This window comes from Apodemus sylvaticus, chromosome 20 (assembly GCF_947179515.1).
Source record: "Apodemus sylvaticus chromosome 20, mApoSyl1.1, whole genome shotgun sequence".
NCBI classification, from domain to species: Eukaryota; Metazoa; Chordata; class Mammalia; order Rodentia; family Muridae; genus Apodemus; species Apodemus sylvaticus.
The window spans coordinates 10,485,036-10,508,915 of NC_067491.1; the positions used below are offsets into that span (position 1 = coordinate 10,485,036).

General features: G+C 47.6%; 1 protein-coding gene across 1 annotated transcript in view; it reads right to left on the reverse strand.

Moving 5' to 3' along the window:
• The window catches only part of Ppm1h (protein phosphatase, Mg2+/Mn2+ dependent 1H), a 259,153-nt gene that overhangs the window by 93,307 nt on the left and 141,966 nt on the right, over positions 1-23,880 (reverse strand). The window lies entirely within an intron of this gene.

Genomic DNA, 23,880 nt, shown 5'->3' on the forward strand with positions numbered 1-23,880 from the left:
AATTTCTTGGCATTTAGGCACAGATGAGAAAGTCTTTGCTAAGAGCCACTAACCGAGAAGCTAGAAGCCAAACTGTTAGGAAAATATGAACTGGCAAGCCTGCAAGTGCCTGTGCTTCTCCATCGCTGTGTTTTAGAGAGGACTTCCCTAGAGTGGGTCCAGAACAAACAACGAAGCAAGCAAAAACCAGTACAGAGAGTCTGGAAGGTTCACTGGTGCCGTCTGCTTACGGCTGGTTCTCAGCTTCAGCCCACGGGGGCTCTACAGTCACGACTGCCCAGCCTGAGGGATACGTCCTGGGCTGATTCAGATTCCTTCTGGGGCTCTAAGGGCACTGAAGCACACATCCCTCACTTATCCAGTGGTCACAGAGCAGTTTCTTTGGTAATGTAAACAAAACAAAACAAAACAAAGCCATCTTACTGCTACCCCTTGCCCATGGGGCACTTCTACTGCTAAGGGCCTGGGAGAGCCTCACTGGGAGGTCCCAAATAGCAAGTTATACTTTCTTCACTTAGAAGCTATTTCCCTTGCTCCAGGGCAAGCAGAGCTCAGTACAGTTGGCCTTCTGTGTTATAGCCATAGTTTCTGTTTCCACAGATCCAGTCAGCTGTGGATAAGACATATTCTGATGGAGGAAATGTGTCTGTACTGTACACACACAGACTTTGTTCTTGCCACTATTCCCAAAACAACACAGCAAGGCAACTGTTTATATAGCATTTAGATATTATAAATAGTGTAGGGATTCAAAGTATACAGAGGGTGTGCACAGGATTACACATAAGGGGCTTGGCCAGGCTCAGATTTGGAGATCTTGTGGGAGGTGTTCTAGGAACCATCTAGTGGATATTGAGGGGTGAGTCTAAGCTAGGTAAATGCGAAGTGTCACCCCCAGGGCAGCTGCCCCTCACCTCCCAGAGTGCTATGGTGTTCCAAGACTGGCTCCCTTCTAACCTTCATCGCGAAGTGGCCTTGATCAGTTGCAGATCTCCTAATAAGCTACAGAAAGAACAAAACCTCCAGATTCAAGGAAGTCCTATCTAAGTGAGAGTTCATAGAAAGTAGAGGTTGGGAGAATGGAGCAGGGCAGATGCAGGAGTTCTCTGAAGGCTGAGGAAGTCCAGGAGCTGTGTTATGCCTGCTTACAGAGCACATTCCAGAGTGTATCACCCCAGCCCCTCAAATTAGAGTCATACATCACCTTACTCCCAGCTCACAATTAAGTGATTCTACAAATAAAGTGTGTCAAGCAACATTTCCTAAGTACCCTGCTTGTCAGCTTCAAAACAAGGCATGTGTGTGTGCATGTATGTGTCCATGTATGTGTATGTGTGAGTACATGCACACATGAGTGTATGCATGTGTACATGTATATGTTAATCCATGCATATGTATGAGTGCACATGTGTGCATATGTGTGCATGTGTATATGTGAGTACCTGCATGTATATGTGTGAGTGCATGCATGTGTTTATGTGAGTGTATACATGTATGTGTGTGTATGTTCATGCATGTGTATGAGTGTATGCATGTGAATTGTGTGTGTGTGCACATGTGACCAACTTAGAAGTCATTTTTCTATAGAGTAGGTATGGGAAAAGAGTCTAAAATGGCCAGGTTGTTGGTTCTGGAGCAGGTAATGGTGTCTAAGATTCCCAGAGCAAGAGCCATTAGAACCCTCGAAGCAAGAGAAAAGACAAGGAGCAGTTCATGCCGGAAGTTATACCTTAAACCAAACTGCTTTGGTTGGCCATACCTGGATTCCTCCTCTGACCATGGGGGTTGCCAGATAGCCAAATGTCGTGAGGCTGCGGTTTGAAGGAATCCTGATAGGACGACGCTCACTGCCTGCCACCACAGATCATACAGTCATGTGCCTGCGTCTCGGGCACACCTACATGTACTTAAATGTGCGTTGATGTAACTGTGCTGATGGAAGGGTCTACTGTCTGCAGCCCCCTTCTCCCCACCTGCACCTTTTGTTGTGGTGAACATACAGTCTCACATGTGCTAGGCAAGAGCTCTACCAGTAAGCTACATTTCAGCCCATTTTACTTCTTTTTTTTCAAATGTGTTTTGAGACAGGGTCTTGCTCAGTTGCCCAAGGCTGGCCTTGAACTTACTCTGCAACCCAAGCTGTGCCTCAACTTGCAATCCTCCTGCCTCAGCCTCCTGAGTAGCTGGGATCACAGTCTGTACCACAAGGCCTGGCTGGGTTGTCAGTTCTGACAGTTCAGATAGGACGTTACAATGCATTTAGATAGCAAAGGCGAACAGTGAGGTCTTCCAGGTCAGTAAATTCATCGTTTGGGGGAAACTCAGGCATGTCTGAGTGACTGGCAGTGGGGAGGCTGCGTGCTGGAGAGGAGATGACCTCAACTTGGAGAGCAGAATTTCTTGATCTTCTTCACCTCCGCAGCTAACTGGGAGTCTTGGTGTCCTTGTCTTGAAAGGAAGGGCTGGGGTTTGGAGACTCTCAGGTGCTTTTCTGTTCCAGACTGCAGCTCTCTGGGAAGGAAGCCTGGGGTAGGGAGATGCCCGTGGAGTGCTTCGGGCCTTACTCCTCAGGAGGTGGAAACCGCCACAATTTAGATTCTAATAAGTACAGTCAAATTCGGAAGCCACCCTTGTGCCTCCCTGAAGTCAAAAAGAACAAGGAATTACTGAGCGAGGCCCCAGATATAATGTCACCATTGTCGCCTGCCTCCTCGGAAGGCAGAGCCGCCTAAGGAAGGCATCTGTGACTCTGTGGAGAGGATTGTATCCAGGGGAGGGCCTGGCTCCGTTACACACTTTTCAACTGAAAGTGATTTGAAAGGCAACATTAAACTGCACGTTTCCAGAATGAAGAAGAAAAAGCTAGTACCAGGCGACCGGAGAACCGTTTAGAAAACCCTCCTTGACAGTGCACATCAATCCTAAGGCGGGGGGCGGGGGCATCCGCCCTGTCCTGAAGCACCAGACCTTGCCCTGGTGTGGCAGCAGCAGCTGTCTCTCCGCAAGCACCAGAGATTTGTTGCTGGGCGGAAAAGCAGGGCAGCTGACGGGGTTGCCCCTGCCAGGGGACAGCCAGGCTGCACACGCTAATTAGAGGTGCCCAAAATAGCTGAAGGGAAAAGGCCACCATCCCAGGAGCTCAGAACTGGTTTGGGTGTATTCCTAGTCATTCTGTGCTCAGAGTGGCTACGGAGGGAGTGTGCAAATATGACGACTTATTTATAAAAAAACCAAAAACCCCAAAAAACAAAAAACTCAAACATACAAGTTCCTTAGCAAACATGCCCCTAAGAAACGGACAAGAGGAACATTTTGCAGCAGCAAAGATAGGTGGGCCAGTGGCAGGGGAATAACGGAGCCCATGTTCCCTTTTTTCCACAAACCACCCGGCTTGTGTCTGTACCACCCAGCATAATTTCTCAATGTCACCATTCAGCTGCTTTGTACAAACATTTTGCTATGGCAGCAACACGCAAATCCAAGGCACTGGCATAAAATTTTCCAGACTGGGGGCAAAGGCAAAAGCCTTATGACATTAACGTTTTCATGGTGCTTACAATTGGACAAACAGTCCACGGCTCCAACTGTATATTAACGTTTGGAGTAGTCTGTTATGTTTCAACCCACAGAACCCACCTGGTGAAATATATATTTCAGTAGGCTTTTGTAGACTCGCAAGACTGAATGACTCACTATTTTTTGATTTCTAGGACATGTTCTCTCAGCTCAAAAGAGTCATTCTTTGCAGGAGTTGGAAATCTCTCTTCATTTTCCTTCTCTCTAGCTCTGCTAACCACTAATCTACTTTCTGTCTCTATGGATTGATGTATTTGGGACATAAAATATAAACGGACTCATATAATAGGTGCTTTTTATTAATGGTCCCAGTCACCACGCGCATGTTCTCAAGGCTCACCCATATCACAGCACACACCTCAGCTCGCGCCTCCTCACGGCCCAGTGACTATCCATCCAAAGACCACGCCATACTGTGCTTAACCATTATTTTTTTGACAGGCATTTGGATTCTTCCGTGTTCCTTCCCTTTCTTTTTGCTCTTGTGAATGGCAGGACTATGAACATGTATACTGGAGTCTTTATAGGAACATGTATGAACATGTGTACTTGAGCCTCTATAGGAACATGTATGAACATGTGTACTGGGGTCTCTGTAGGTACATGTATGAAGATGTATACTAGAGTCTCTGTAGAAACATGTAGGAGCATGTGCACTTTGAGTCTTTGTAGGAACACGTATGAACATGTGCACTGGAGTCTTTGTAAGAACATATATGAGCATGTACACTGTATGAACATGAGTCTTTGTGGGAACATATACGAATATGTGTATTGTAATCTTTGTGGGACCATGTATGAACATGTGTATTTGAGTCTCTGTAGGAACATGTATGAACATGTATACTTGAGTCTGTAGGAACATGAATGAAGATGTGTACTGACTGGTGTCTCTGTAGGAACATGTATGAAGATGTATACTAGAGTCTATAGAAACGTGTATGGACATGTATACTAGAGTCTTTGTAGGAACATGTATGAACATGTACACTGGAGTCTCTGTAGGAACATGTAAGAACATGTGCACTGGAGTCTTTGTGGGAATATGTATGAACATGTATATTATAGTCTTTGTGGAAACATGTATGAACATGTGCACTAGAGTCTTCATAGGAACATGTATGAACACGTGTACTCAATTCTTTGACCGTTCTCACGGCTCTATGCCTGCCTGCAGGTTAACTGCTGAGGCATAGGGTGACTCATGTAGGAACATGAATGAAGATGTGTACTGACTGGTGTCTCTGTAGGAACATGTATGAAGATGTATACTAGAGTCTATAGAAACGTGTATGGACATGTGTACTAGAGTCTTTGTAGGAACATGTATGAACATGTACACTGGAGTCTCTGTAGGAACATGTAAGAACATGTGCACTGGAGTCTTTGTGGGAATATGTAACCTTCTAAAGAGTCACCCATCTGCTTTGTAAAGGGAGCTGTGTGTGCATCTTATGTTCCCCACTGGCGAGCTTTCTCAGATAGGACCACAGAGGTCGAATCAGACTGACTTCTAAAATCACACAGTGGTTTCTCACTTGGCACGTTTTAAGGTCCCTATCCTAGAAAAGCCCTGCCTATATGCTTAGGTGTCAGTTTACACATGAATGCTTAATGTTTTATTTCCCTTTGTGTCATAGGGTACAGATTTTTTTTTCAAGTACATATTTGATTCTTAAAATCCAAAGAACTGCTCAGTTCCCTGGCACAAATGTGCCCAACCACTTCTCCAGTTTCAGTTTCAAAGTCAGTACATTTTTCTCCTCATAGCCAGTACTCAGCGCGCGCGCTCTCGCTCTCTCTCTCTGTCTCTCTCTCCCTCCCTTTTTCCCTCCCTCTCTCCACCTCCCTCCCTCTCCCTCTTTATCTGGTCCCCTCAACCTGTGGTTACATATAGCACACTGTGAATATGCCAAGGCAGGTACAACATGCAGAATCTGAAGCAGTATCTTCAGTGATACTCTGTGTGAGTCACACCCTTGTTAGATCTGTGTCCATTTCTGGCCTCTTTACTTTAAAAAGGCAGAGCAATGGAAGTGATTGGGCAGAGCCCCAAGAGAGAAAGAAAAACAGCCCAGGGGTGGGAAATAGATCTTCCGAGGGCCAATAAAGCGACGGTGGCTCTTTTGCCTGAGGTAAGCAGCCAGTCCTGCTGGATGGCATCCTCTGTGGCATGCCTGGAATGGCTTTGTTCACAGAGAACTGCGGGTGACCATTTCTCTATGCTCGGACGGAAACAAACAAGAGGGAATGCTATTTAAATCACTTGGGTAAGACTCTACAGGGGGTAATGGGAGCAGGACTTCTTGATCTTCACATTGCATACCTGACAGAAGCCACAGCTGTTCACCCCTGTGGTTCCTCAGAAGGACAGGGAGGAGCTCTGTTTACATTTATTCGTCAAGAATCTCAAGGCATCTCTCTCTGTTACTTTTTCATGACTCTGTAAATCAGGAACTGTATTGGCTACCTGAAGGCAAAGCTAGATCCTGGAACTATTAGGTCTGGCCTAAAAATCCTGACAGCAATCAGATCATTCTCTTTACTATAGGAAGCCCTGCTGAAGACAAAGCGCACACTCTACCTAGCAGGGCACGTGTCGCCTACCACCAGGCTATGGTCCAGGTGCTGGTGCCGGCCAGACCTGCACGGCCTCCCTCTGATTCTACTTACTGTAGTTACCACACCACCACTTCCCACCTCCACCCCGGCACAGCACATAACCCAGGCGAAGCATCTCTTGCCCACACTGACTATGACCTATTCGGTTGGGTTTCGACTGGCTGGGGTAGAGCTGAAAGCAATCAGGATTGGCCTCTAAAGATGACTTCAAACCATGAGCTGTGCTGGGAACTCAAGTCAGCCACCCTGACACTGAACCCCATCCTACCCAACCCCTGTACCCACTTGAAAAAGGACAATACCTCTTTCTTGAACTAAATACATAGATACGTAAAACAAAACAACAACAACAAAAACCCAAACTTCCAATGTTGTTTTTTAGTGTCGCTGAACAAATCTTTAAAAGAAATTCATCTGAAGTCAAACAGAACTTAATTTACCTTAAATTTTATTGATTTGTACACAATGGTAACTGGGGTCTTAACTCTATGAAAGAAAAAACAAATGGTATTTAGTGGTGATAACACAGCATGATGATCTGTGCTGTTACTTCCATTCATGTGCTGAGATTACCCACAAGCCCAAAGATGGGTGATCTAGAGGGGAGAATGGATCCTTCTTGCTTTTCTTAATCAATAGCTTTTTAAAAAAAATCCCCACTAATATCAATAATAGCATCAGTGTCTTCAGTATTTTTCCAAGCATATCTGTAATTTAAAATTTTATTTTAAGTGACTGATATAAAAGGTTCCCATGTTGGTCTGGAGAGATGGCTCAGCAGTTAAGAGCACAGGCTGCTCTTCCAGAGGTCATGAGTTCAATTTGAAGCAACCACGTAGTTGCTCTCATCTATCTGTAGGGGGCTATGACGCCCTCTTCAGGCAGGCGGATGCATATGCAGCAGAATACTCACACATCAAATAAAGTTAAAAAAATGCTCCCACGTCAAATCCTTTCTCTGCCATATTCTACTCCATACTTTACACACAGGTTCTTGAAGGCAGCTAATGAGAAGTGAGCTGGAACATGTCTGGGGGACAAAAGTCTCTAAGAGACAACATATGCGACTTCTTTCAGTGTGAGATGTAAACAAGGAAAAGGCCCAGGACATGTTGATTCTCAGCTGGGGGACGGTGCCGTGCGCACGGAAGGCTGGCCAGGCTGGAGGGGAACAGCAGACTGTGGGCATGTGTTACTCAGGGCATGAGGCCGAGGCCAGGTGGCAGGGCTGGCAGGTGCACAGTTGGTGAGGTGGAGCTGGGGCCCAGGAATGAGGTCAAAGCTAGAAAAGGATTCGGGAATTGTTACGTCTAGGCAGTGGACAAAACTGAGGGCTTACAGCTTGGGATGGTAGTGCTCACACCAGGATTCCCAGCACCAGGGAGGCGGAGGCGGAGGCGGAGGCGGAGGCGGAGGCGGAGGCGGAGGCGGGTGAGCCTGAAGCCTGGTGGTCTGTATGGCAAGTCCCAGGGCAGCCAGGGTTATGTAGAAGAAAGGAAGGAAGGAAGGAAGGAAGGAAGGAAGGAAGGAAGGAAGGAAGGAAGGAAGGAAGGAAGGAAGGAAAGAAAAAGAAAGAAGCCACTACTGCCATCGTGGCTTTTACTATCTGGAACCTTGTCTCCACCGCAGAGGTCCTGTGGGATGAGAAGATGAGGATTGTTCCCCTTCAGGGAAAAGGCTGCCCCAGGCTGTCCCTCTGACTCATTGTCTTTTCTGAGATGTGTAGGCAGAGGTGAAGGGATCCAAGACGAGGAATGGGGCTTCCCGGGCGAGGCCAGGCCATCTCCCCTCGAGCCTCTTTTGCTTCCTTCATCCTGTCTAGAGTTTGCCAGGTAAGAGGACACACAGGCGTGCGAAGCACCTGCTGCCTGGCTGTGCACCGTGTTGACTGGATTGGGGAGGGTTAGTACCCATTTCGTGCGTGTTCACAATTTCTCTGGAACAATTCTCTGTCACTAGGATGAGAGGAAAAGAGGCAAATGGGCTATTCCAGTCCTATGCCTCGGATCTGATTTCAATTTAGATAAAAGATACGGGCGGGTCCCAGCCTGGCTCCCTGTGATGAACTCCGGTACTGGGATTTCAGGAATGACTCTGTCACTTACAGGATGTGCTCCTCTGCCTACTCCACCCGTGACTTTCCGTGTTCTACTTCCCAGCTCAGCAGGCGCAACCCAGAACACCTTTGAAAATTTAGGGTTTTCACTTGTCGACCTTTCATAGCTCTTCATATCCCCCCTGACCTTCCAGAAACCAGGCTGAGCTCCCACTCGTCTGTGCAGAAGGTCGTTGGTTGCCTGACTGCTTTCCTGGCAGGAAGGTTTCACACACAGGAACGTCTCTGACATTTACAAGTGGGAAAAAAATTATCCGTTCTAGGCAGTACATTTTCCCCATGTGAGTCACTCAGGACACTAGCGCGGGGCTGTCTGAAGACCCCGTCCCTTCTATCGAGAAACGGGCCAAGGATACAGGGCTATCAACCTAACCGAAAACGTGCACAAGGTAAAGCCAGAACAGATATGTCCTCACAGACACGGCACAGAAAACACGGTGACCTTCATCAGTGGCACCCGAAGAAATGACTCGCCTGGAGAAGGGACTAGTGAGGTGCTGGAGAGCAGACGTGTGATGCTGGGGGCTGACGACGAAGGGCCATTCTATGTCCTGCCCTCAAGGCGGGTGGGTGCCAATGGCTACATGCAGAGCTGGAGCCCAGGAAAGAGGAAGACATTACAGAGAAAGGATATGCCACGGTCAAAGGATTAAATCTCTTGGCTTCTGCAGATGACCTCTAGGGATCCCAAAACCCTCAGAGCGAGGACTGTCACTGTGCTATGAGGGATTAAGAGAATGACAGGGAAGTGATGTACCCAGAGACCATAGGCGGGCAAGCCACACCCAGCTTTCGGTAAAGATGACAGTGGGGTCTACAAGCTACGGACGGCTGGCCTGACACCCATCCGGGAGAACAGTCAGTGCGGGTGATTACACACAGGCTCCTGCGCGGCTAGAAAACCCGCATCACTGTGGTCTGTGTGGTCCTTGGAGCCACGGACTCCTGTCCTTCCAATCCCGTCCCCTCAATGTGTTCCTCTCACCCAGAGCAAGAGAAATGCTGCGGGCACGTTCCGAACTATAGAAACCAACCAAGTCTTTCAGGATCCTTGGCTGGCAGTTAAGGATGAGAGCGAGGAGAACTAAAAACAAGCAGATTTCAAAATGGCTGAACGGGCCACAAAACTAAAGCCTTCAGGGTGCATGAGACTACAGAGCAATAGTGATAAAAACTGTATGGTATTGGTACAATTGGGGGGGTGGGGGATGGGGGGATGGGGGGTGGAGGTGAGGGGCGGGGGGTGGGGGGGTTTACAACCCCAGTCCAGGCGACTTAATGGTGAGAGTCCTGAGGAGGCAGCGATGGAGACACCATTGCACAGTGAAGGATGATTTGCTCTTCAGAAAGGCGCAGGGCAAAGCTTAGCGCTTACAGAGGACAGCGGGCCAACCCCCAATCCTAACGTCCCGATGGGCCCTAACTCTAACCCCACTGCTGTGGGGATGTAGCTCAGTGGCAGAGTGCTCACCTGTCCACTCGCAAAGCCCGCGGTTCAAATCCCGGCATCACTAAAATAATAGAAAAACACAACAAAACGGGGCTTGAAAGGATGGCTCAGCCGGGGAGCTGCAGGCGTGGGGAGCTGCAGGCGTGGGGAGCTGCAGGCGTGGGGAGCTGCAGGCGTGGGGAGCCGAGTCTGATCGCCCAGGGCACATCTGCAATCTCAATGCTCTGGAGGCAGAGATGAGAGGATTCCTGGGTTTTGCTAGGCAGCCAGTCTAGCTAATTAGCAGGTGAGCTCCAGATTCAGTGAGAGAATACAGTGGGTAGTGATGGAGGAAGGTAAGCAACACCGATCTCTGGCCTTGACACATACACACGCAAGTGTGCACACATGCACACACACATGTACACCCACCCACAAATCTCTAGTCACACTCATACTCGCACGCATACACACATGCCACAAATCTACAGTTTCTCTCTCTCTCACACTCACACACACACACACACACACACACCATAAATTTACAGTCTCTGACTCTCATACACATACCACAAATCAACAATCTCTCTCTCTCTCTCTCACACACACACTCACACACACACACACACACACACACACACGCATACATACCTCAAATCTACAGCCACATACACATAACACCCCCCCACAAATCTAGTCACACACACACACACACATACACACACACACACACTTCACACACACACACCACAAATCTACAGACACATACACACACACCCCACACATGCACACATACATACAATCTACAGACATACACACATACACACAATCTACAGTCACATCTTTCAAACACAAACAAGAAAGTTCACACTTTCTTGTGTTTGGCGGGAGTCCCTGGGAAGCCTTGGCTGTAGCTCTGAGGCCTCCATCACGGGACCCGGCATCTTCATTTGGCTTCCATACGAGCGATTCTTGGAAGAGAGAGAGCCTTTGAAGGGTATCTATTTCTGCCTTGAGGCCTGGTGGCCTCGAGGTTCACATGACTCACAGATGCAAAGTGTGTGGGTGGGATCCATCTTCACCCACGGCTTTCTCACCAAAGGGAGGCCGCTGTGTGCACGGCGTTCCTGCGCTTACACGGCTCGCGAGTTTATTTGTAGTTAAATTGTTTTCACAAATCCAAGGGATTGAAAGATGAGCTGCAGTTCATATTTATGGAGCATTAACCCCAAACTCAGCCTGCTAATAGAATTAGTGTTTGCTGTACCTGGTCTGTGGGACATGTGTTTTGCCAAGGCTCCAAATACTTCATCTTTCTACCCAGCTGCAACTACTCCATTCTCCATACTGGCTATATTTTATTTAAATATTTAAACTGGGTGCATGTGTGTGTGTGTGTGTGTAATTTATTGGGCAGAGGTCTTACAGAGCTCAAAATTCCTTGACAGGTAAGGAAATTTATCTCTGCAATGTGGCAGTGTGGGCAGATCTTAGAATACATTTAAAAATATTTTTTTCCCATAGAAGAGAATGAAATGGCCCAAAGACCTCCACTAGTTCTGACGGATAAACACTGACTCCAACCATATGACCAGCCACGCCCTACAGTGGCTTCAGTATTTTACTTACAGTCCCTAACTTAGATCCCATCGACTTGTAGCTAATCTAAGGTGCAGACACAGCGGCTACACGGTATTCAAATGAAAAAAGGACCAGCAAGAACACAATTCTACGACATGCAAGCTAGTTATGTGACAGCAGGTGACAGCAGAGGGGACGGAGGAGGATGTAGAAAAACAGAACATGTAGCTGAAATCTTCAAAGAAGGCAAGAGCAGAAAACCAAGGTCCTAAGAATATCACAGTCATTGTGATATTGGAAGACAGCGAATGGGATTTTATATTCCTTTTCTGAAGCCACTAAGATGTGCTTAATTATTTTCCCATATAACCTGTTATTTATAAAGGGAGGGACAAAATAGTTTTTTGAAAGAGCATACGGGATACCATTTCTTAGAGGGGCTTACGAGGGAAACTCCAAATTCTTACTAGGACTTTGGGAGGGGGTGAGATTATAGACTTTTCTTTTTTGCCTATTCGAATTTTCTATAAGAAATACACCCCATATAAAGTAAAAAAAAAAAAATGTATGTAAGCTCATTGGAAGAAAAAAATACTCCCACTCTGAGTACTTGAGTTTTGGCTTCTATCGTTAGGGTAGATATCTCCGCATACTGCAAATAAAAAAAAAAACAACAACAACAACAACAAAACCAAGTAGGAGATATTCCTATCTCAAGCTTTGAATGTCCCAAGATAGGGTATAGAGAACTCCCTTAAAAGACATCATGCACATGGGCATCCTGTGCGTCAGGAGAGACACACTGTTGTGAAGGCATGTTTAATGCAATGCCAAGGGGGAGCACCGTCTCCTCCACAGGCTGCTATACCCCTAGCTATTATTCCGCTTTAATTTTAGCTCACGATAAAGCAAGGACGCTGGAACATAGGACCATGACTGACTGCAGCGTGGTATAAAGCAATGGGCGTGGCTTCTGTCAGAGGAACTCACTCCTGGGATCTGATACTGTAGGTGGTCCAGAGAACCAGGCAGGCGAGGGGTCCCCTGGGGGTCCAGTTGGAATCCTACTCCATGGCTCTCGGCTGGTCACACTGCTTAGTGCTATGCCCAAAGCCACTGTTTAGAGTCAATCAAGGGCCAGCAGTGTTTGCCTCCAGTGTTTGGCTCGCCAGAGAAGCTCTTTAGAGAGTTTCTATCATGGGTGGTGGTCAGGTGGGCGTTTATACAGGTTGGTCACTGGGCTGTGTGTAGTGGTCGCACTGGGTACGTAGGCTTACCCGGAGTGACTCAGTACCCAGCTAAAGCTGTGCCTCCAAGTACTGAGGACTTGGCAGGCAAGAACTTCCTCCCACCTGCTGCCCCACTGTCAGGAAGCCACAAACCAGTGGGAGCTCAAAGACTCACCAGAGGTCAGGCCTGGCGTCAGTCAACTACTGATTCTGTAGAGGCCAAAAAGAGCACGTACAACAATACGGGCTATACATAACACTATATATATATATACACATGTGTTATATGTGATAATATATACACATATGTGCTACATATGTATGCTATATGTAATAATATGTGTTGTATGTAACATTAGTTACACATATGTAACATACACACATACATGTGCTATATGTGACAACAGATATTATAAGGTGCAGATGAGGAAAACCACAAGGATAATGTAGATTGGAGAAACCACCTGGAGGCTGGAGACAACACCTTTGGACTGAAGAATCTTACAGGACCAATTGTTCCTCTACCTGAAGGGGCAAACCAAACCAAACCAAACCAACTTATGCTTTTATTTATTTATTTTTTTTTATTTTTAAACGGACATCTGCCATAAAACGTATCTAATTTTTCTTTAGCAACCCAAGGTGACATTGTTTTGCAGATGAGGAGCAACGTCAGACTTTAAGCAATATGCTGAAGTCACCAAGTAGGTGTGAGGAGCAGGTTTACCTGGGCTCACGTTATACCACCTCCCAAGTCACACAAGAGGTCCGGTCCTTTTAGGTCTACGAATCCATTCATGGTACTGTGCCTGGCCACATGGGGTCTCACTGGGGAGAGACAGGTGGACCTGGGTGGAGAGCTGGCTCTCCGGCTTGTCATGTGTATCTTTGGCCTGCTTCTTTGACCATCAACAAGGCTTAATCTTCCTTTTCCATAGAACATGGCTACCTGCTGCATTGCACAGTACATAGGTCCAAGGAATCAGTTCTAGCCCAGGACTAAACACTTCATGGAGATGGGGTAGAGGCGGGCAGTGCAGTTGGGTTGACTTCACCTGCTTCGACTGTGCTTTTTAAGGTAAGACTAATTGCCCAGCTCTTGACAAAGCAGGGAAAGAGATAACACAAATTGTTACAACCGGGGAAGTATAACACAAATTGCTACAACCTCTCAACAGTTCTCCACTCATCCTCAGCTCATCCTTCCCACAGCTCCTTTGCGCTCGGTGGATAATTAGAGAGAACACTTGTCAAGTACAGAAAGTTCAAATCACTACAGTGACTCCCGAAACCCATCACAGATCATTAAACATTAACGAGAGGTGCATAACTCGGCGCGGAGGTAAATGACATTTCTTCACAGACATCCTTCAGCTTTTTAATCTCATTAGTGCCCGAGTTTCATTTCCGGCATGAAGAAGCCAGGACACGGGGGTTGGGGGGGGTGTCAGTGCTTGGGCCACATGAAAGGCTGTGCCAGGACTTCCCTCGGGGATTGTGTCCTGTTCTCCCCCGCAGACCCTCCTTTCTCACCCACATCCCCAGCCATCTTTGAGCATTCAGAATGACTTTTAGAGGACTCACAACTGAACAATGCCACAGATGCACTTCCGTCTGGGGAAGACCAGCCTAACTGCCATTGTCTCTCTCGTGCATGCCGGCTCCCATCCCTTGTAAACTCCAATACAGCTGTCCACTTTCTATGTCATTTTGGATACCCAAGGCCAGTCACCATCTAAATTATCAAACACAGAATTCCAGAAATGAACCATTCAAAAATTTTAAACAGTGAATATTAAAAGGCACACCATTGGAATTATTCCCGTCCTGGGAATTCATCTTACACTGTGCCCAACTTATAAATGAACATGCCTCATGGGTGCGAAGTATAGGAAACAGAACACACGGGGCCCTGCAGAGCCCAGGTTTCAGACATCCACTGGGAGGCTTAAAATATATTCCTTACAGCTAAGTAGCCTTGCTTCTGTAAGGCCGGAAATGTGGATCCAGTGAATTTCCATCCAGACGATTACCAGGGACAAAAAATACTGAAATGAGAACAGCTGGGAGTGACCCAGAAGGAGAGAGAGAACGCATACCCAGAGAGAACACTGATGCTGGGGCCAGCATGTGCGGAGGCTCTGTCGGGGGACACCAAAGTCCCCTGGCTTACGTCCTACATTGCTGGGGGGGAGACATGCTGCAAATTTAGGTATGCCCTAAATGTCTGAGTGGAGATCACTGCTTTGGTTGCTAGATGGTGCCAAACCACTGATCTGAAGCAGATCTGTCTAAAACACCGGGCAACAGCTACACCGGGCAAAAACATTGTGTGCGTAGGGAGGGCTCAAGCCTTCAGAGCAATTTGAAAACTTTAACCATAAAAATGGACTCAAATCAGACCCATGTGACCCTGAGCAAAATGGAAGCACTGGTCACATCAACAATTTTACCCATCAAACTAGGACTTCTAAGTCCTTTCTCTCATTTTCTTTCTAGTGGTGAATAATCTGTAAGCGCTGTTTGCCGGCATTTCCCCATAACCCAGGGAAGAGGGGTGCCTGTCTGGGGAGGTCAGTGAGGAGATCCTGGAGGGCACAGTAATGCTGAGGCCAGACACTGGTAAGGGAGGCCCCAGAAAGCCAATGGCACAAGTATGGGTGTGGGCTGAACAGTGGGGACCTCCCGCGTGCAAGAGGGGCCGAGCAAACCGTGTGTGGCGGTCTAGCAGTAAGGGCAGGACAGGCCGAAGGAGTCAGAGAGGAGGGCTGGGGCCAGTTGGGAGGATGGTGAAGGGTAGTGAATGTTCTTTTAAGAGTTCAGACGATTTCAAAAACTGATTCTGGAGGGTTTAGAGAAGGGGGTTTTATCTTTTTTTTCAAAGGCTATCCTTGTGGCGAGCAGAAACCGGGCTGGTGCCAGACAGAGCTGAAAGTGAGAAGCCGGAGTATTTGTTGCAGTTCAGGAGAGAGATGCTGGTGTTAGACCAAAGGAGACGTGATAGAGATAACAAGAAGCACTGTCTTCCAGGTAGAATCTAGAGTCAGAAGTGACAGGGTGTGTGTTGGGACAGACTGGACCTGGGATAAATCATAATTAAACATCTCTGGAACATTCTGGGCCCTTGTTGTGCCTTTTCTTTCTTTCTTTCTCTTTCTTTCTTTCTTTCTTTCTTTCTTTCTTTCTTTCTTTCTTTCTTTCTTTCTTTCTTTCTATCTATCTATCTATCTATCTATCTATCTTCATGAGACAGGCTTTCTCTGTATAGCCCTGGCTGGCCTGGAACTCACTCTGTAGACCAGGCTGGCTTTGAACTCAGAAATCTGCCTGCCTCTGCCTCCCAAGTGCTGGGATTAAAGGCAGGCGCCACCACTGCCCACCTAAAGATTTATTTATTTTTTTATTTATATGAGTACACTGCAGCTGTCTTCTGACACACCAGAAGAGGGCATAAGATCCCATTACAGATGGATGTGAGCCACCATGTGGTTGCTAGGAATTGAACTCAGGACCTCTGGCAAAGCAGTCAGTTCTCTTAACTACTGAGCCATCTTTCCAGCCCCTTGTGCACCTTTTCTTAACCATGTCGTCTCAAGTCAAACTTCTCCAAGCTCCTTTAAGACCACAGACAAATCTGACATGGTATCAACTGTGTTACAAACTTTTCAAGGAGGAATACTAGTTGCAAGCAATTTCGAGAAGAGTTGAGCCTACTTTTGGAAGCGCTCTGAGGGGATATGAAGTGAGATTTGATTTCTGTCACAAATGAGTGGGTGCCCATTAGGGAAGAAAGAGAGAGGCCCAATTATGCTGAGTGTGAAAGGGAGGGAGTACTGTAGAGGGGGCAGGCCCTGGGCATCAGGCCTAGGGAGGCACCACTGAATGGGGTCTGTCCAGGCTGGCACTGGGGAGTCGGGAAAGACTTCAAAGAAGAGGCAATGGATGCTTCTGTTTAATTTCTGGGTGGCATCCCAAGGTGTGTTTCAGGGACTGGGAGGGGAGTGGGCAGCTCAGAATGTGAAGTAGCAGTTTAGTCCCCGGAGGTTTGAGTGTGTGGTCTGGTATTGTTAGAACATGGGGAGTGAGGATACAGAAGGACAGGAGAGGGAGAGAGCGGGGGACAAAGAAGGCTAAAGGCACTAGCCTTGATTCTGGGCAGAGGACGGTGTCCCTAAAGGGCTTGATTTCTCATTTATCTTGGGGTCAGTCCAGTCCAGATGGGCATAGGGAACGTGCCACATATACAGCTGCAAATGAAGATAAAATACAGTTCAGGAAGGATACACTCGCCACCCACGACAATATTTGCCACTGATAAGTAGAGAGAAAAGAGAAGGGAAGGGAGGAAAGGCGTTGTTAAATTACTGTTTTTTTGTTTTTTGTTTTTGTCAGTACAACAGTTTGAATGTTATATAGGCTCATGTTCAGAACTTTTGGTCCCGAGATGGCCTGTTCAGTAGGTTGAGGAAACCTTTGGGACATCAGCTCTAGCTGGAGTCAGTTGTTCACTGGGGGCAGGACTTCCGGGTTACGTGCACTTCCGGGTTACGTGAGCTCTAGGTTACGTGAGCTTCTAGGTTACGTGAGCTTCTAGGTTACGTGAATTTCTGGTTCCAGCTGGTGCTCTTATTTTCTGATTTGCCCCAGTGTGAACAGAACATACCATAAGCTCATGCTGTTGTGGTAGCTCCAGGTCCCACGCCTATCCTACCACCTTCCAAAACTGTAACCCAAAGTAAACTTTCAAGGATTTTTGTCGTTGTTGTCTTGCTAGGTATTTGGTCACGGTGTTAAGGAAACTAATGACTGCCATGCCCTGCAACAATACTGGGGACACAACAACAACAACAACAACAACAAAAAGGCACCATTTAGGGAAAGGAAAATTCCTTCATTTCCATTTGGGGAAAGGAAAATTCCTTCATTTCTGAGCATCTCAAGTCTGAGTCTTCTAGGGCATATTGTTATACCTTCTTCACCTTGTTCCAAAAAGGATTGAATGTGAGCTTACGTAAATGCAACTACAATAAAATGAAAACAAACAAACAAGCAAAAACCAAACCAAACCAGAGATGTGTGGAGACAAAGCTGGGACTATCAGAAGCTAGGAATTAAAAAGTTAATGCAAAAAGCATGCTGTGATGCCCTTAGGCTTTCTAGAAGTTAACAAAAATGCTTCAACACCAGAGCCTTCTGACCAAGTCAAGGGTCTAAAATAGAAAAACCCACAACACCATTCCTTAACAAGCAATGAGAGAGCGGCCCGTGACGGCACCGTGTGAGGAGGGATCGGGGACACAGTGAACCAGTGCTTCTGTGGTACCTTCCATGACTAAGGCTCCACAGTCTTCCCCAGCAGAGGCTCATGGCCCAGATCTGGGCATTTCTAAACAGATGTGAGAACTGGAGATCCTTCCTACACTGTCACAGTCAACAGGATCCTTCAGAAACACCAGGAGCAGCAAGTTCACAGTCACCTTGTCTAACAAACACCTGGAAGACTGTTGCGCCGAGTGCCAAGGCAGAAGTCGGTAAGGCTGACTCTGCTTCAGGATGTGGGAGCGGTGGGATGGGCAGAGCTGAGGACAGAGCTAGCCGTGCTATGCGCCTCCTGGAAGGCTTCTGACATTCTGCAGAGACAGTGGAGAGGTGGAGAGAGAGAGAGAGAGGCAGAGAGAGAGAGGCAGAGAGAGACAGAGAGAGAGGGCTGTGGGGAAACTGTTGTGGAGTTGATGAATTGGGTGAGCTGCTCAGAGATAGGATGTAGATAAAGCGACTGAAGGGGAACCTTGGGCTACACCAGGCAGGTGTGAGCACTGGGTAGGCATGAATGCTGGGCAGGTGTGAGGACCAAGACCTTCTGGTGAAGGAGGGTAAATCCCACAGCTGACCGAAGCAAGGGGGCTCACACCTGTAATCCCAGATCTTGAAGGTGGAGGCAGGAGGCAGGAGGCAGGAGGTTTATTGCTCATCAGTTCAAGGCCAGCCTGAGCTACAGAGTTAGACCCCATCTCATCCTCACCCCACCTCTAAGAAGAAAGGAGCTGAGTAACCACAGGTGCTCTTACGCAGCGGTACATTAAGAGCCGTAATGGCTGGAATAGATGAACCCTAGAAGTCCCAATGGCATGTTTACTTCCTGTAAAGATATAATGCCTGTTTGGCTTAGGGTGCTATGGGAGCCTCTATACACACAGGGAGGGAGAGGCTGCTTGGCGCTCTGCCCCCCACACCAGCGAGCACACTGGAGACCACTGGGGCTTGTCAACTTCTCCTTGCAGAGGGGCAAGGAGGAGCACAATGTGTGTTGCAGATTCCTGGGGAGAGTGGGACAGTCACAGAAACCTGTTGGCTCAGATCAATGGCATCTACTCCCTCCTGAAGACAAGGAGATGGGAGTCAGGGTCAGCAGAGTCGTCCGAGGCTCTGGGGAAGCATCTTTTTTTGCTTCCTCCAGTTTATGCTGGTTTCCCACGGACCTTAGTGTTCCCTGCGGTTGTGTCTTTCCACGGCCATCTTACGCAGATGACAGTTACTGGATTTAGGGCACACTTTCATCCAGTGTGACCTCATCTGGTTCTGCAAAGATCCCATTTCCACGTGGGATCACAGAAAGTGGCGATTTGGTACTGAACGCGCCACTTGGTGGGTGGCACACACATGCACACTTCAAACCATGGCATGTAAGAGGTTGGATGGGCTGGGAGTTTCCTCTGCTCACATCCTCTGGCTGCAACACTGTCATCTGGCCGTGTGCTAAACGCATACAGGGCTGTGGGAGGTGGTCTCCATGCCCAGGAGGAGGAAAAATAGTCAGGAGAGCTTTTCAGGGTTGTCATACATTCGAGCAGACACGATGGGGAAGCAGAGTGGATTTCGAGGACTGACTGGAAGGAACAGAATGGAGCCTGTCCTGAGAGGGCGTCACCTAGGGACTGCAGGCTTGGACGGAGAACGCTGCAATAGGGAGAGAAGCTCTAGAGGAAGGCAAAGAACACAGAGTCATTTGTGTAAGCTGAGGGAACTCAGGGCGGGGCAGGTGAAGAAGCTGGGAGGAGTGGTAACGATATCCAGAGCTAGGCATGATGGGTAGGCTGTTTTAGAGTTGTTGAGGCCAATCACACATGAGGAAGAAATCAGCCTATCCCTGACGCCAACTAGAGCAGGGTGCAGAGCCTGGGAATTGCTGAATGTTAAGGGAAAAGAGGGCTGGAGTTTGTCTGGCTTTTCAAGCCTGTTGTCCAATTCCTTTTAGGCTGATCCTGGGACATATTTCGCACAGCCCATTTGTACATTTTTTACACACTTCTGTACTCACACCACACACATATACGTTCGGAAAATCCGCAGGCATAATTCCCCTCCCTCTGCTGAGCACCCCTGGACTAAGGCTGGCTGTGTAGTGAGCCTCAAAGCTCCCTGCAGAAATGTTGGCTCCACCAGAAGACTGCCTGCTGGTGCTGTAGCAAAACAGTAATTAACACCTGGCTAAATGCAGTGACACCTCTGCTGCCGAGAAGCTGGGGCGTAGCAGCAGGAGTGCTTCCTGGTGTGACATCATCGCTTCTGAGATGCTCTCAAAAGTAAGGGACGCCATTGTCGCAGCCTTTCAGGAAGAATACTGTGATGTGCAAACATGGCAGCCCTGGGGCGGGGCAGCTTGTTCAGATACACAAATCCTAAATGAGCTAATATCTTTATTGCTAAGAAGGGTTGGGCATGCTGGGTATCTCATCTCATTCAAGGTCACAGAGCAAGAATGTAGCAGAGGCAGGCCCTAAACCCAGTCTGACCAGGCATGCGCCTGTTTCTCCTGAGTGCTCTTGTCTGTCACTCTACTGGGCCTCTGCTCTCAGAACCCATTTAAATAAAGGGTCCAGGATGGATATAGTAAGCAGTCTAGTCAGTTATTTTTTAAGTAATGACCCATTCACCCTCAGCCTCAGATATACACTTGTCAAAAGGTCCTTGACATATCGAGGGCAATTTGACCTGCCTACTCAGAATCGTGAAGAACGTGACTGAGAGAGGTACTAAAGCAAAAACACCATACACTAAACTAGAAGCTACATAAAAAGACCTGGGCACAGAAAAGCAAGAAAACAAATGAAAGGCAAATGGAGAGCTTCTCTCTATTTCAGCTTCTCTGAAAATCAATCACATGAACAGAAAGAATATTTCAGTGTGGCCAGTATGTACCCAAAGTAAACTTTGGTTTATCATTGTAAACTCTCTGGGAGACACACACCTGGGCCGGTGTGAGCACACTGGGGGGCTCTGACTTGAATTCAGAGTGCAGCCCAGATCCAATAAGACCTAGGGTTCTAGGGACCTGCACTAACCTTTGGCAGCAATACCAGCAGAGTGACATTCTACACCGGAAACCCACAGCGGACACGAAGGCCATCGGAAGAGTTCCTAACACACACTTTCCAACGGCCTAGGAGTTCTTCCATAATGCACAATTTACTTGACATCATACTCTTATTGTAAACCAAAATACATTAAAGGGGCAAACTTTTCTATTTGTAGTAGATGCAAAAGAAGAAAGTATACGGATGATCACTGCTCGTAGCTATGACTTATTAAGTGCTTACCATACAGCAAGAAGGCTTCTGGAGTGAGCACTTTAAACGCATCCGGTTACCACGTATCGTTGAGATGATTTTATGTGAGTTTTACACTCTCCCTATTTTATTTATTACGGCTTTCTCTCCCACACAATGATATAAACTCCTCAAGAGCAAAGCTTTTTATCATCATCACTTAGATCTCTGGTTTCCATGGTAGGTGTGCAAGCGCATTTGGAATGGAATTAATTCATTAACTCACATGCACCCGCACCTCCACCACCACCTGTCTTAACCTGGTCTGCTTCTCTCTGGTCACCAGACTTCCTCCCAGATGCTAGTATGGCTGAGGCCTTACTTCCTCTGTCCTCCCCTCACCAACCTGTCTTAGGTAATGTCTTTCTTTCTGCACCTCTGCCCTCCCCCTCCTCCCCACCTTGCCATTTCCTTCCCACCCCCACAAAACTGCAACTCACACCTCTATGTGTAGTTAGTCCTTGGTCTTATTTTTCTCTTTAGAAATCTGTACCACGAAGCACACCCACCCATCATGTTAATCCCACGCCTTATCTTCCTTCCAGACCTGTAAGAGCTTGGGGCTGCTTGGATAGTCACTGTATCCTCACACCAATGGCAAACCACAGTGCATGGGCCGGGTCTATATCTGGTAAATGGCTGATGCAGGAGCCACTTTCCTGGGAATTATGAGTATTACCTCCTAGCTGTGTGGCATCCCAAGGAGTAGAAACTAACACAGCGAGACAGGATGCTTTCTGCGGCGGTGAGGACCAACATCTCCAGACTCCACCACGTGGGCTTTTCTATTGTACTGCAGTTCACCCACAGCAGACAGGCTTACTTAATGAAGGCTGCATTCAGCCTTTCTTCCTACCTGCTAGCTACCAACACCCACTCCACACTGGCTCCTGGAGTTTGGTGCCTTTCTGCTTTAAAGAAGGACAGAGTTGAAGGTCAAATGCCCAGGGTATTCAGAAAACTTCCTGGAGCAAGCAGCCACCTAAAAACCACATATGACAAATAGCAAGGACAGTTTGGCAGACATTGAAAACCTTGTCATGAGGGAAGGCCCTCACATACTACTTCCTGCTCAGGATGGATCAAATGAACTTATATTTACAGAAAAGGTGTGGTTTCACCAAAGGAATGAAACGACCCAAAAGGCCAAATTAACTTGCCAGCACTCTTGATAGCTACATATGATATCGAAGAATAATATAGCAAAGAGGACCACCTGCAGGGCTTGTTACAATGGATTCTGACCTTGGTAGCAATCTTAATGTAATGTGATGCCCATCCGCAGTGCCAAGAATAAAGGGAAAGGGAGGGTCACTAACCTAACCTCAATAACCTTATGCTAACCCTTTCACAGGCAAACACTTCTTTTCTATAAATACCACGAGTCTACCTGGCAAAGCCTCCCAGCACGCTAAGAAAAAAGGGAAGATATTAAAACCACAGCTTGGTTGGTTGGGAGCAGGAGCTAAGGCTGCAACAGTGGTTTCTCAGAGATCCTCCTCACTCCAGCTAAGGGCACTGAGGCTGAGATAAGAGCTCGGCCACACAAGAATTTTCACTCTAATTCCATCTTTGGATGACCAGACCTACGTTCTAGAATATCAGGTTGTCACTAAGATGCAAGGATAGTTCTGATGCTGAGGTCCTGTTCCCCAATTGGTTCTTGATCCGTCAGTAAAGAAAGCCACGGGCCAATTGTTGGGCAGAAGGTACAAGCGGGACTTCTGGGTGCCCAGGGGAAAAGGGAGCCGCAAGGAAAGAGAGTCGGAGTTCACCGTGCTCTGGAGAGAAGAGGCTTTGGAGAGAGGAGAACCAGGCAACCATGTAAGGTCTCAGGAGGAGTGGTGGGCTGTGGCCACTCCTATAGGCTGGTGGTCAGAGATGTTTAGCAGGGACTAGATTCAACTGACTGACTGAAGTTAGCGCAGGTGGGAGGAGCAGAGCTAAGGGCAATAAGGGCATGCTTTTCCAGGTGGGAGACAGTAGCACCCATAATTGTACCAAGAAAGCAAATTGAAAATGAACAACTCTCTCTCTCTCTCTCTCTGTGTGTGTGTGTGTGTGTGTTAAAGAGGAGCAGCACAAAGCTACACGCAACACTAAGAGACCCCAAGCCACAGGATAGAGGTGTGGGCTGTCCTTTTTCTTCAGGTAGCAGCACCCTGGAGGGGAAGAGGAAACACTCCCCCACATGTGCTGCATAGCTGCATGGGTGTGTACCGCGACTACCGCCATTACTCCTCAGCTAGAAGGAGCTGTCATTCTGTGACCCTGAGGGTACAGTGGCTCCTTCCTCATGCTCTCAGATGCTCAGAGAATACTATAAGGCAGTAGTTCTTTTCCCTCCTTGAGACAGTCGTATTCTATAGCCCAGGATGCTCTTGTAGGCATGGCTTTCTGCCTCAGCCTCCCAAATCCTGGGATGATAGCTGTGTGCCAAGCATGCCCAGCCACTCGAGAGCCAACCTTTAACCTTGAACAGCACACATCTGCATCATGAGGAGGATGTGCTACAACACAGACTGCTGGCTGCTAACCTCAAGGCTTCTGATGCAGGATGCCTAAGACATAACCGGTTTCTACACACATGTACCCAAGCACTGCTGTTGGTTTAGGGACCCACAGGCTGGGAAAAGAGCATCCCCAGGCGTCCCCCTGTGTGGCCTGTGGGGCTGTGACAGGAAACACAGAGGTCTGCCTCTCTGCATGTATTGTGACTGT